Below are 15,784 nucleotides of genomic sequence, written 5' to 3'. Positions count from 1 at the left end.
TTACTCATTATCATCTATTAGGTCATAGATACATTGTCCATTCATTTACAAGTAAAAACATGATGAGAGCAATGCATAATTGTTGTCATAAAACAAATACATAACCAACATATTAACAACAGAAATACCATACATCAACCATAGAATCCACATATAAACTAGTAAATTTACACATGAAAACCAAGGGAATGAATTTCTCATTAATGAATGTTGAAACCAATGGGGATGGGACTATCATGTTCCACTTGACCATAGATTGGCTAAGCCAAATCTCTCCTCAGCCAATCACCCCCATTCCATATTCCAAGCATGAATGTGGGACTCATAACCAACCGAAAAGAACCAAACAAGCATGGATGCTACCAGGGTTCTCCACTTACATTGTGAGGAATTTGAGTGCCTCCTAGGCTCTCAGGCTTTACCTTAATCCACAGTCTGATCCAAGGATCACTAGGACCTACATCAAGACCCACTCTCTAGGATTTAATGAACATCCCATCCTGTGACTACTAGGCCCAATAGAAAGAAATACATCTCTTGAATTTACCATATATCCCACCATTCACCGGCAAGGATTCCTAGGCCCACCACGATACACAATCCTAGATTTACCACGACCCACAGTCTCACTCATGGGTTACTATGCCAACAGCTTTACTATGATCCAAAATCCGGTTTAAGGACCACTAGGCCATGTGTTTGTCATTTCAGATATCCACCCCACTCAGCTTTGAATCCATTCGGTAATCCACCCCTACCAAAGTATGAGAACCCATCTCATCAAGGCTATTAGGAAATGGAAGGGCTAGTTTGAAAAAAACTATCACACCTAACAAAATCCATGTCATAACAATAAAAGAAACACATGAAATACCATGCATGCCAAATATAACAAGGAAAATACACATGTAAATTGATACCTGCAAAGAATCTTGTTGTAGCTTCTTGATCCCGCTTTTCCTTGCTTGATCTTTGCTTCTCTTGCCTTCTTTTCCTTTCTTAATCCAATGCCCAAGTTCTCCAAGAGTGAGAGAGAATAATGAGAGAGCTCCAAAACTGAACTGACAAAAGGTTACCAATTGATCCTCATAAGAATTTTTATTAACGAGGCCTCTATTTTCTTCATTTTCCATTATTTTCCTTCAATTTCATCCTCACATGCAAACTGTGACCTTTCACCTCCCTTTTCTCCTAATTTCCATTATTTTCATAAATAAATGTGCCAAAAATTCCATTTTTCCTTTCTAAAGCCTTAGCCATTGCCTTTTCCAATTTCCTTAGCCATAATAAACCAAGTGAACCCCCCTAGATGTCTTGCCTAACATTCAGCTTGGATCAACCATGGTTATTATTTTTAACTTTTATTACATGGAATTTTCACCAGGGTTGTTACAGATGCCTTGCATAAAAGCTAGTAGAAAATTAAGGGAAGATGTCATCAAGTGAAAGGTGACATGAAAACCTAGCTATCAATAGTATCAACCTCAGTTTATTAAACCATGTTTCTTTCTACTATGGATTTAGAAAGGAACCATTCCAAATTGTCTCTCATGCATCCTGTTGCTCAATCTATTCCTACAGTGCTAGATTTTATGCAAATTTATTTTGTCAGTGGATGGGATGAATTTGTTTTACTTTTTTACTTCAAAAATGGTGAATCATCCCCCATGGTTGAAATCATCATCTTGAATCCTTTTGGTTCTTATAAAGTTAATTTTGGTTGTACATTTTTGTTTTGAGGCCCATTCTAGACCTAGATTTTTTTCTAATGGAAGTTGGCTTGGAGAGATCTTGCTAGGGGGTGCCTGGGTACTTGGAAGGATTTTGGGATTTGGTGTTTGGGCCTTGGAAGTCTCATCTTAAGAAAAGTTTATAAGAAGAGAAACTTCATTTCCAGGTTTTCCCCTTAGATGATTTTTTCCCTGGCTTGGAGCCTATATCTTGTTTAGCTTGTCTTTTTGTGGTCTTCATTGTTTTGGTAATTGCTTGATGAACGAAAAATAAAGAAGTAATAAAAGAAAAACTAACATGACAAGTAATTATCAAGTTAAGAAAAATCATCTATAATCTAAAAGTCTCATGATTTTCCAACATGGTTTCAGAGTTAAGGTGCAAGAAGGAGACTGAAGATCACATCCTAGTTGGCACTATGTCAAGGGATAAATAAGGGTTTCAAGTTTGTTGGGAATCTCACTACATCCATCAAGGGTTTCATCTTGAAGATAATTTCCAAGCTAGGAGTAATATATGGAAGTTCATTTTCTACTTTTTCTGAGACTTTCAAGGATGAAAATGCATGGGTTATTGACAATGGTTCTTCCAAACATATGACATGAGAATGCAACCAACTCCATACTTTATCAAAATGAATCTCCTCTCAATCAATCAAACTTGGAGACAAGAAGAGCTATCAAGTGAAATGGATTGAATATACTTCATTGGAGCTCGAATCTGGTGGAATTATTCACCTCAACAACATTCTATATGTTCCGGGTTTGAAGAAAAACTTGCTTTATATTTATTGTCTAAAGGAGAAGGGTGATAGAATTGATTTTGTTGATGGAATTTTTTTTCTATGGGGCAATGACTCTAGTATTAATCATGCTAGGGTTATTGGGATTTGTGAGGGAACATTACATAGAATATTTACACCTTTCTCGCAAGCCCTAGTTCACTTGGATGTGAACCCTTCCAAACTATGGCATAGAAGGTATGTACACCTTCATTATAGGATTTTTCCATCCCTAAGTCAAATGTTCAATGACATCCCTGAATTGAAGGATGAACATGCGGGAACCTATAATGGCTCTACTCTAGGAAAGAATGTGAAGAAGGCGTTTGCACAAAGTGATACAAGATCTAAGGAAGTTCTAGATCTCATACACTCTGATGTATGTGGTCCTATGGCAGTAAAAGATCTTTGTGGACATCAATATTATGTGATATTCATTGATGGTTTCTCAAAGAAAACTTGGCTATACCTCCTCAAGAACAAGGATGGGGTATTATATAAATTTCAATAATTCAAGAATGAAGTGGAAATTTTGACAAAAGAAATATCAAGACTCTAAGATATGAAAATGGTGGATAATATACCTCCAAAAAACTCATAACTTTTTGCAAGGAAGCAGGGATTAAGAGGGAGCTCATTATTCCTTATAATTTTGAACATAATGGTGTGGCTAAAAGGAAGAACAAAACAATTGAATAATGTGTCAGAGCCATGCTACATGACCAAGATATCCCTAAATTCCTATGGAGAGAAGCATGTGCGACAGTTGTTTACTTGTAGAACTAATGTCCTCACAAGATTCTTAGCAACATGACTCTAGAATAAACATTTACATGAAAGAAGTTGAATGTCGATCATCTTTGAATATTTGGATGTCCTATTTATATTCATATACTGAAGGAAAAAATGAAGAAGTTGGATATGACCAGTATGAAGGGAATATTTCTTGGGTATAGTGCTTCATCAAATGCTTACACAAAAGCTTACATAATTTATTTTAAGGAGGATCATTATATTGAGGTAAGCAGGGATGTCATCTTTGATGAAAGTATAGCCTATAAGAAATCAAAATATGTTCCAATTGATTTTGATGAGGAGGAGATACCTATATTTGAGGATATCTTGAGGGACAATGATGATCAAGATTCAACTCAAGAAGATGTTGAAAGTCCTGGTGATTCTGTGTAACAAGTGATTGTTCCTGAAAATTGAAATAGGCCTTCTTGGTTAAGAACTACTCTACAAGAAGTAGAATGGCACACAACAAAGGGGACCTTTAGCGAAAGTAAAAGACCAAAAAGGTATTTTGGATATGTAGCATATATGACAAAGCTAATTGAATTTGAACCATCCTCCTATGAAGATGCAACTAAACATCAAGAGTGGAGGAATGCGATGTAGGAAGAATACCAATCAATTCTGAAAAATGATGTTTGAGAAATCATTCTTAGGCCAAGTGATAAATCGATAGTCACTTCAAAATGGATATATAAGATAAGGCATGTTGTGGATGGGAGTGTTGATAAATAAAAATCAAGGTTTGTAGCAAGAGGCTTCTCACAGAAAGAAGGTATTGATTATGAAGAATCCTTTTCTTTGACAGCTAGATGTACAACAATAAGATCACTTGTTTCTTTGTTGCTACAATGGGATGGAACATTCATCAAATGGATGATAAGAAAACTTTTCTGAATGGGACTATTGATGAAGAGGTTTACATTGAGCAACCTCAAGGATTTGAAATAAATCAAAGGGATACTCATGTCTACAGACTAAAGAAAGCTCTATATGGCTTAAAACAAGCACCAAGAGCTTGGTATGCAAGAATGGATGCATACCTATTGAGACTTGGTTTTACCAAGATTTTTTCAGATCCTAACCTATACATCAAGGTGGTCCATGGTGAACCAGTTATCATACTCTTGTATGTGGATGATTTACTTGTTATAAATATAGAGCATCGAACTCATAAATGCAAGAAGAAATTAGCAACCGAGTTTGATATGAAGGATCTTGGGGTTAAGTATTACTACTTTGGACTAGAAGTTTGGCATAATCCAGTTGAAATATATCTTGGTCGAGGAAAATATGTGATCATGATTCTTCATAAATTTGGCATGATGGATAACAAGCCTATGATGACTCCTATGATTACCAATCTAAAGAAGTTAAGGAGTTCAAATTCTAGTCTGGTGGATCCTACTTGCTCTAGACAGTTGATTGGGTCCTTGATGTATTTGGTAAACACTAGAATGGACATTTATTTTTCAATAAATGTCCTCAATCAATTTTAGATGGAGCCAAAAAATAATTATTGGATTGCAGCCTAGGACATCCTTAGATATTTTCATGGAACCATACAACGTTTCCTTCATTATAATGATAATGAGATTCAACTCATGGGATATACAAATTCCGATTGGGGTGGCAGAGAGACAGATGGAAGAAGCACAACAGGTGGATGCTTCATCTTATGATCTTACATGGTCCCATGGATGAGCATAAAGTAGGATACAGTTTCTTTGAGTAGTATTGAAGCTAAGTATGTTCCTACAAGTGAAGTTTTTTGGGAAGTTGTTTGGATCAAGAAGTTATTATCAGATTTGTTTGAAAAACCACTTATTTTTTCACACATACATTGTGATAATGGAAGTTTCATAAGGTTTATTGAAGACCAGGTGTTTCATTCAAGGATGAAGCATATAAATAATAAGTACCACTACATCATAAGCTTGGTATGAGAGGGGGTTTTGGAGCTGTACTATCTACCTACAGATGAACAGGTAGTAGATATTATGACTAAAGCATTACCAAACAAAAAGCTTGAGTACCTGAGAGTTAAGCTTGGTTTGGTAGATATCTCCTCCCTAATTGAGAGGGAGTGATTTTGGATATTTCTTGTCTTTATGGGTCATGCACTAGACTAGGAATAACATCTGTAAGTCTTAGTGAAGGCCATAAATAAATAATGGAGTCTAGAGGGTTATATAAGCATATGAGATTGTAACTTCTTATGGATTGTAGAATCCAGGAAAAGAAGTTGTAGATCGATATTTTTTAAGGATGAGGTAGGGAATCCAAAGTAAGAGTAGTCGAAGAGGACTGATATTCTTTAAGGATTTACGATTGGAAATACAAGATAAAAATAGTTATAAAAGGACATACCTTATGAAAATTTGGATGGGGTATGTGCCTTAGAGGTAGTGTGGCGGCTCACGTAAAGCCTCCCAACATGGTTCCTAGTTAAGGCCTTCAGTGACAATGTTGGTTATGATAAATATGCTTGAAATATGGCTTATCAATCTGACTCTTCTTATGATAATTCTTCAAGATTGAGATCAGGCTTGTACTTCATGATGGGATTATGAATACCTCCCTAGTTAAGAGGGAGTGTTGGAAATTATAACTAGGTTCAGTCTTCATAATAACCTTTTGTAAACATGACATTGTATATTTTGTATAAAGAAAGAATAATAAAGGAAAAATAATTTTATTTTATTCAAATCATAGGTTTCATGCTCAAGTCTAGGTCAAAAACATGTTCTTCATGCTTCTAGGTATTTCTAGGACAAAGAAGAATCTATATAGTAGAAAGACCTAAGATGATTCTAATGAAGGAAAATAATTATTTTTGTTAAGAAAAAACCATTTATTGCTCCAATACTAAGTTGGCTCCAGTCAAGGATAAGTTGGCCTAAAGGAGGGATATTCTATCCCTCAATAAGGCTATAAATAGAAGCAAATCAATTCATTTGAGACACACATAGAAGACATGTTCAATCTGCAATAGAGAAGGAGAATAAAAAGTTGGAAGGATGAAGGAAGGAATAATAAATCAATGTTCTTGGACTTATATTTTTTTTTTTTGTCCATAAGTATGAAGTTGCTAGGGTTTATATGAAGTTTCCAGTTGCAGGAGGCTGAAATTGCAGGGCCAAAATTCTGAGGAGAAGTTGTAGGGCCGAAATTATAGAGTGAAACTACAGAAGGTTGAAGTCTTAAAGCTGCCTTGGAGATATCTTTCTATGGGAATGACTCAGTGGTTGGAAGTTTTATTGGCTTTGGTATTTGGGTCTTGGAGGTCTCATTGTAAGAATCTATAAGAAGAGAAGCATTATTTTTGGTTTTTCCCCTTGGACCTTAGAGGGGTTTTTCCCTGACCTGGATCTTATATCTTGTGTACTTTGTCTTTTTGTGATCTTCATTTTTTTGGTAATTTCTTGATGAACAATAAATAAAGAAGTAATAAAAGGCATCCTAACATTACAAGCATTTTAAGTTTAGGAAAATCATCTATAATCTACAAGTATCCTGATTTTCCAACAAAAAGAACACAAATCTCTCTAATAGAAACAAAGGATCAATTAAATATAAAAGAAAGACAACTTAATTTGGAAAATGAGAAAAATAACCAGCTACAACGTGAGAATAAAATGCTCAAATGGAGGTCAATAACTTAAAAGTAAATTTGAAAGGAAAGTATTCTCCAATAGAGGAAAAGCGAGAGGTTTGGATTGAAATTATTCTTGATATGCATTCAAATTGGGTCTACATCAATATTATTGTAGAGCAGAAAGATCTATTGAAAAAATCACAACCAATTATAAAAATAATTGGCAAAGAAATAGGAGATAAAGTCCCAAAGGAAAGGAAAATGATAAAATTCTTAAATGACAAAAATCCAAATGAGCTCAGAGCTTTGGATGTAGTTGACAGATAATGCTTTATGGAAGTAAGGAAATAATCGAAAAGAACTTCCTCCATGTTCAAGCTTGTAATCGACAAGAACAGGTACAAAGAGGAGTGGTTGAATTTAATAACAAGTTTGATAGAAGGACAAGGGAAGGATTTCCAAATTTTTGGGATAATAATGATAAGTTGGTTCCTTGGGAAGTCTACGAGAAAACATATTTAAGTGAACAAAGCCAGGGTGATAAAGCTCCTAAAAAATTTGAAGCTTTAAGCGGCCAAACAATTGTAAAATATCTCCATCATGACTTTCCACTGCTCTGGTTAGTGAAAATTTTATTCCTGGCCAAGCCTCACTATTCAAAACATTCGAGCTTGTAGATGGATTTCCAAGACCTATTGGCATACTAGTTTCCAAATCAAAAAATATTGCAAAAATGTGACAAGATGATCACACCCCTGAAAGTACGAGTCATGGAGTTGGAAGAACTGGAAAAGTTGAAGGAGCAGGAGAAGCAAAGGGAACTGGAGTCTAATCAACCCCACTAATGAAGAATTTTTATTTAGTTTTATTAATTTCGAGAATTATTATTTTTCTCTTTATGAGAAAGTTTTGTATTTAAAAGTTTTATTAAAGTGACTTTAGTTAGAAGTAGTTAAGAAAGTATGCAATTTTAACAGTTACTTTGTAACTGATTTTGATATAATATTTAAATACCTGGGAACCACAGTGAAAGGGTTCAAAGTTTTGGTAATTTTGAGCACTTGTGTAATGATTTTTCTTCCTTGGAGAGATTAATAAAATCACCAGATTGATTTCAACACATTGGTATATTGCAGTATGTGTTCCTTCTTTTATGTGGTTCCCATTTTGTTTTTTCTTTCCTATGAAACATGTGTATGATGGTAGTAGGTTTATTTGAACAATTTACATATTTATTTGTGTATCTTTAGTAGTTACATAAAATACCTGTGAGATATATTCAAAGACACCTTAATAGGCTCTCCATTGTTTCTGCACTTTCGTTCTCACTTTCCACATTTTTTGTCCTAAGGTTTTAAATTTGGATTCTTTTAAAGCCCGAGTTGTAAACCTTATTCTTCTTATCAGTTCTTCTTTCCAACTAAATATTCAAAGTCTGTAATAACTAATTTAAAGGGAAATCTGGGTATAAAGATCTCTAAGATTAAGTTTTTGTTACACAAGAAAATATAACACCTCTAGGCACATTTAAATAATCTTTAACAATATTTTTAAAGTTTCCATTAGTTTGTGGATGTCCTAGGCACTAACCTCCTTCAGCTAGAGGTTGTCTCCAGGGAACAACAACAAGCAAGACTAGAATCAGGTCATGAGTTCAAGTAGTGACTAGATACTTTGGAGAAGCAAATTTGACTTTTGTTTACTCTTTGATCATGAATGCAGTGAACCATGGAAGAGTACTCATTTTGGAAGTGATAGGATGACTGAAAAATGATCCTATACTGATATATTCTAGTTGGCATGAAAAGTAGAACCATTCTTTCCCCTTACTCCAAGTTCTTTTCTATGGGTTTCATCTCTATTTTTATCAATTCTAGGATTATCTTAAATTCCAAATGTATTATCAGCTCTCAAGTTCAAGCGAGGTTAAAATCCCCTGATAATGGTGGCACAATTGAGTAGAAAGTTGGCAGCACACACACACACACACACATCTATATATATAGTAATGATTCATATATTTTTTTTTTTGGTCAAAATACATATATGAATATATATTTTCGTTATATATATCTAGAAAGTGATAGGGTGCTTTAATCAAAATGTGTTACACAAGCAAGCCATGGCAAGGGATTCCAGTTATTGATTTGTTTACTAACTCATTGTATAGAAAGCCTCCATGATCTTGTTGAACTGTTGGTCAAAATACACTTTATAGATGACTTAGTTGATTGGGAACAACCATCATCTTATGGAAAAAAGATAGTAGGTGGCTATGTTGGTCTTAAGAATGGAGGTGCAACATGTTACATGAATTTTGGTTTTCAACAACTCTTCATTCAACCTGAAGTTTGGAAAACTGTTGTGTATGGATGCCAAGAAAAAGTATAGCACTGAATTTTGAGGGTTTTCTAGGTCCAAAAATACTTGTCAACATAATACCTGAGAATTTCTACATAACCTTTTCAAAAATATTCTACTATGAATCTTTTCACCGAATTGAATATTATCCATAATATAGACACAATGTAGAGTCATATGTTTCCATTATAAATTTGCTAATATCTAAGCAACTTTAGGGAACAACAAAGAATTTGAGGATTACTATGATAAATTCCTATGAGGAAGAGGATGATATTGGGAAACGTCATGGAGACACTCGATCAAATCCATAAGAAGCGTTTTAAACTAAATTGTGAAGGGTATCATACTTTATTAAAGGTTTTTGAAAAGTTGAACATGGCCAGAGCTACTCTGAAAGTTTTTTTTAATATGTTGGTGAATGCAATTTAGATTTGGTGTTTTGACCTACAATATGATGATGCATGCGCTTGGAAAATAGGATAAATTGGAGGAGGCTTAGAAGCATGGAATATAAGGATAGGGATATGGTTGACTTGTTTGGAGTATTGTTGGAGGGCTAATCTGAAATTGGAGGAATTAATTGTCATGCTTATACTAGTCTGTTTGTATTTGACTTAAATTTCTCTTATTGACGAAAGATTCTATAAGGAAAGGATTGTTGGGTTTTCCCCTTGTGGGATTTTCCCTGGCCTCTAGACTAATTTATGGTGTCTCTTGTCTCTTATAATTGTGCACCGTGATCTCTATCTGAATGGATAAATTATTAATGTATGATTGCTTGATTACTTAACTAATCAAAATAAATATTAAGAAAAAAACATATGCATCTATGTCATAAGTAATTATCACAATAAGAAATTTTCTCTTGCACTGGAATTTCAATAGTAAGATCAATGCTTAAGGATTTAAAGAGTTTGATAAACTTATACAAGAAAAGAAATATTAAAAAAAGCTAAAACATAAGAATAAGAATAACACAATCACACATTATACATAATATTTGGATATATTTTATGAAATACAAAAGGTAGGGTGCACACCTGATAGGGAATGACTACTAAAGAGGAGAAATTTGACCACCTTCTTTCTATCCATGCTACATTTGTTGACAATATATTTATGGAATAAGAATACTTGCAATTCACATAAAATGTGTTAAAGGTAGATAAATAATAAGAAAAATAATAAAATAAATTAAGAAACATTTTTATGATTAAACAAAAATTTGAAAACACTGAGGCACATGAATACCTGAATGATGTCCTCTTGGTTTCAAAAATAACCTATTGGAGTATTCTAATCTTGGAGAAAACATTGCTTTATTTGACGAAGCAACTACGAAGTCAAAATTAATTTAGTTATTCGTCTTTTGGAACAAGGGAGGTTTGTTCCAAGGCCATCCAAATCCTAAATTATTATCTACTAAACAGGGCCAACCATATGAAGGGGGAAGCTCTTATGGCCCCTTCCACACCCACCCCACATCACTCTCCATTCCCTAGTACCCAACCTATCTACTATATAAATTTTTTATAGAAACACATTAAGATTCATGCATACACACTAGCGAAACAGAAAGAAACATATAGAAATCATTCATTAACTTATAACATGCATTCATTCAATCATTAACAATAGACACAAAATACTTCATGTCGATAAATTTTATCATAAAAAATATGTTTTCATAATATGGTATGTGATGTTTATAATGATAAATAGTACTATCATTTCTTTTTCTTTATTTTTGAAAATAATTTAGAAATGAATTCATCAGTTGCTTCTTCCCCTTCAATTCTTATGGTCTTTGTATCTCCCATCAACATCCTGGTCGTGTACTCATGATGTCATCAAGGCTTCCACAAGAGGGATGGATCATTAACTGTACCAATAAATAAATGCTAAATTTATATTTTTTGTTATTATTATTACAAGTATTTCATTAATAAAAAGAGCATTAGATTTTTCTTTACCTACTTCAGTAGCGGAGGCAAGAGGAGTAGTTTTGGATGTGGCCATATGTTCCTCTTCTTGTGTAGCCTCATCCTCTACATGCTCTCGAGTTGAAACAAGAAAGGTTATAATTAATACACCATTTGAAATTAAATATTTTTAATTGTAATCCTATTTCTACATGAAGAAAAGGTGAGGCTACCCAATGATTCAAAGAACTCATTCAAAGGCAATATCATTGAAGTAGTTCATTAATACTAAAAAATACCTTTGCAATGTAATTATTTACCTCATGCACTAGTCAAAATCGTTGGAATCGCTGTCCTGTGCTCCTCTTCTGTAGAGGTTCCTCATGTATGACATGCCTTGCCTTCGAAATTTGGCTCATGGTGGTTGGATGTTGTGGTGTCTTTGCCAAAAAAACCTATGCTTTTTTTATTAGATAATGTAAAAGTTAAAATATAAACATTCATAATTAAACTTACGACATAAAAAAATAAATTTAAAATATGGTTATTACCTGATATCTCTGAATATCTTGGTTCAAGATGTTGATCATATCTTTAATCTTAGGATTTTTATCTCTAATGTGAATCAAATGAACAAGTTCTTTGTTTTTTCTAACCACAAGCTTATTGATTGTTACGATTGGGTCAGGAGAAATGAACAACTCATTCTCATCAAACCAATTAGGATCATCACGGTCATGTCCCCCAGACTACATATTTCAACAAAATAAAAGTTATTTCAATTATTTAAACAAATAATCAATTTCAAATTAATTTATTTCAATTACATAAACAAATAATATCCTTCCTTATTTTCAAACCTTTCCAATATTTCTGAAATATGAGTCTTCAACAAAAGAAAACATTTTATTTTCCCATCGTAAACATTCCTGGAAATAGTGAAATAAAGAAAACATTTTCTTTTCCCATCGGTAAACATTTCTGGTAGTAAAATGAAATAAAATACAAATGGTAAAATTGTAAAATTTATTGAACAATCAAGCCAAAGTAACTTTTGTCTCAAATTATGTAAGTGATGAGTTCTCTTCAATCCTTTAGTCAACAGGAAATTCACATTCTAGTTAAAACATCTTAATTCAACTTGTTTGATTTGTTGTTTTAACAATCTTTCCAACCATTTAATATTTAGAGTAGCTAAATAGTTGATTATCATATTTTGATGTGTTTCTTGTGCCTTTCAATGTTCCACCAATTGTGTATAGGAAGGCATGACAATTTCTTGAAAGTAAGAAAGAGGCACATTAGCCCCAAATTTAGCCTTCCCTAGCCAATAATTTCCCTTGAAAATGGTTGAGATTTATTGGCTAGTTTGAGAGATTTGGCTAGCTCTAGGTATGAAACCCTAGTTTCATCCCTGGGTCTTTAGAAAGTCTCTTTCCTTTTACGGTTTGAAGAGAGTGATTTGAGTATGGTTTCTAGACTAAAATACTTGAGACATTGGAGAAGAAAAATTCACTTCTAGTTACTTTTTTCTCATGAATGCAAGAAGACATGACATAGTACTCATTTTGGAAGTGATCAAATGATCGAAAGACAACCCTATACTAATATCTTCTAGTTTGGATGAAAAGGAGAACCATGCTTGCCCCTAAATCGAGGTTCTTTGTTATTGGTTTCATCTCTGTCTGTGGAATCTATGTTAATCCAGGTTGTCATTGATGTCAATAGTTGATCGTTGATATAGAAATGACTGGATGGAAAATATTCTTGAAGATGCCAAAAGAGGACTACACTTGGAATATTTCCTATATGACATAAACATGATGACATGCCCTACCTCCAATGATGATTTGTTTATGACATAAAAAACCTCCAATAACATTGAAGGAGACAAGGTGATGAAGAAGGAAATCAAGGACATGATGGTTTCCCTACATTGAATAAGGTAAGAATAATGATGACATGTTGAGCCTATGAAGTATAATGAAAAAAAAATGAACAAATCCATGCATGAAGGAGAAGCCCATCCATGAAAGGATATTGATGTCCTATATTTCTACACTTATACATGACCATTCACATTAGAAAACATTTTTTCACCTCCTTAGAGGTTGAATTATTCCGTGATACCTACACCATATTAAATAGCATAATTTTTCCTTTCCAACGAGCTATTACTCAACCTAAAACTCCAAGCAGTTTAGGAGATATGAATTTTACAAGTTGAGGAAATTATTCTAGTCACTAAGCCGACCTGAACATGTCAAACACATGTTGGCCTAGCTAATGGTCATGTCCATTTTGTTTTCACTCAAACAAAGGTCTATATATTAGTGAGAAACTTGGTTCTTTTAGGAGGTTAAGAAATTTATACTGTAGAAGAAGAATAAGGAACAAAAAGTTCACATCTTGTGAACTTGATATCAAAGTCAAGGGCAGTCTCAACACAAAACAAAGATGTTGGGTCCCTAAAATACTAGTGATTCCCCCATTATTATTATAGTTGTATCCCTTATTAATATTTTTGTGCCCCTATTGTCCCCATATTTTTATTATTGTGCCCCATAGAATCCCTCTATTGTTATTTTTGTGCCTTTATATTATTATTGTTAGGTCAGCTTGGTTATATTATGACCCCTTAGACTCCTATATATAGCAAGGAGGTTTTGTCATTTGAAGCATCCAAGAATTGTTCATTTGTGTAATGTAAAGGAGGTTTCCCCCTCAAAGAGGCTGAATTCTAAGGCGTTGATCTATCTTTTCTATCTTTTTGTGAGTTGGTTTCATAACATTTGGTATTAGAGCTTTGGATTCTAGGGTTTCGCTGCTCCAAGCAGGTCATCGTGGCATTTGTACTATAACTTTTTTTGCGGTGTTTTAGATGATAAAAAACAACCATTTGGGTCAAAATCGTTTTGAACCTTGGGTCCCAATTTCAAATCTTTTTGCGCTATATTTGTGGAGATATGATCTAAGGAAGTTGGCCTTTTTGCAGACTCCTGAATTACATTCCAAACAGGTGACCTAGGGAAAATCGTCATAACTTTTGTTTTGAGCATCAGATTGAAATTTTATAAGAAGTTACAGAAAGAGGACGGCTTGTAGTTTCCTGTGTATATTTTTTAGACCTGAAGGTCAAAACAGTGACACGTGGCACTTCATACAAGTTCGCTCTTCTAAAAAGGTATATAATCAGGTCATCTTGGGAGATTGTGCATAACTCTTTCTTGGAGAATCTAAATTTGATTAGACTAGTGGCATTGGAAAGAGGACGCAGAGGGCTAATGTAGGTCACAATTTTAGAACTGGATGATCCGAAGTTGTAGAGATACATCAGATTCAATATCAAGCTCATACAAAGTGAAAAAAGGTGTGTACTTTTTTTAATTTTGCATAAGATTGGTTTGAAAAATTAGTTTGAAGGAATTAAAAGGGAATAATGAATAATTATTTGCATTAATTAATGCCCCGAAGAAAGAAAATGGAAACACCTAGTAAGCAACCTGAAAGCTCTAGTATGACTCGTGAAGAAGAGGAACAAATGCAACATGATATATCAAAATTACAAGACCAAATACAAAAAATTTCACTCTCACTAAAGGTAAATGAAGCCAAGATGAATGGCGTGGAAGCTAAGATGAATGGCATGGAAGCTAAGATGAATGGCATGGATGCTAAGATGGAAGCTAAGATGAATGGCATGGATGATAAGATGGAAGAATTGAAGATAAATTTGAATAAGTTTCTACAAGAAATGGTCACTAATGGTGAAACGGTAGTAAAGGAAACTCATGATGAGGAAAAAAGAAATGTTAATCATGATTTCATAGACTCTAATGTTGGATTGAAGACCCACCATATTCCAAAAATCGATATGAGGAAGTTTTATGGCAAGGATCCCGCAACATGGATACTACAGATGGAGCAATTTTTCGATCTCCATAATGTGCAAAACACACAAAAGGTACGTATTGCAACTTTATATTTGGAACCAAATAAGTTTGTATGGTATCGATGGCTTTTCTCTCGTAAACAAATTGTCACTTGGGAAATTTTTACAGAAGAAATGATATCACATTATGAGGATACAAAAAGAAAGACCTTTTTTAGCCAATTGATAAGTCTCAAACAAAAGCGTTCAATAATGGAGCACATTGAGGACTTCCAAAAATTGAACATAAGGGTAAAAGATATTCCAAAGGAGCATAGGATTGATGTGTTCATAGGGACTTTAAAGGATAATATCCAACATGAGGTTCTCTTTTGAGAACCTGATTCATTGGAGAAGGCATTCAAGTTAGCAAGAAAAATGGAAAGCAAAATTATGGCAACAAAAAAGCCTACCACTCACAACTATAAAGATGGAAGTGTTGTTACCCCTAGCCTTCCACAACCTATAAGGTTGACACCACAACAATTGGAAGAAAAAGGAGAAAATGGGCTTTGTTACAATTGTGATAGCAAATACACTAAAGGTCATAAGTGTGCTGAGAAGAAATTATTCTACATATATTGTGAAGAGGAGGAAGAAAAGGAACAAGAAATGTCAAAAGAAGAGGATATACTCCAGAAACAAACCCTAGATAAAGAAGA

The sequence above is a fragment of the Pinus tabuliformis genome, chromosome 7 (assembly GCF_031772625.1).
Source record: "Pinus tabuliformis cultivar Carrire ecotype Pingquan chromosome 7, CPIR1, whole genome shotgun sequence".
Taxonomy (NCBI): domain Eukaryota; kingdom Viridiplantae; phylum Streptophyta; class Pinopsida; order Pinales; family Pinaceae; genus Pinus; species Pinus tabuliformis.
The sequence above is the reverse complement of the archived record's forward strand: the minus strand, read 5'-3'. Positions refer to the sequence as shown.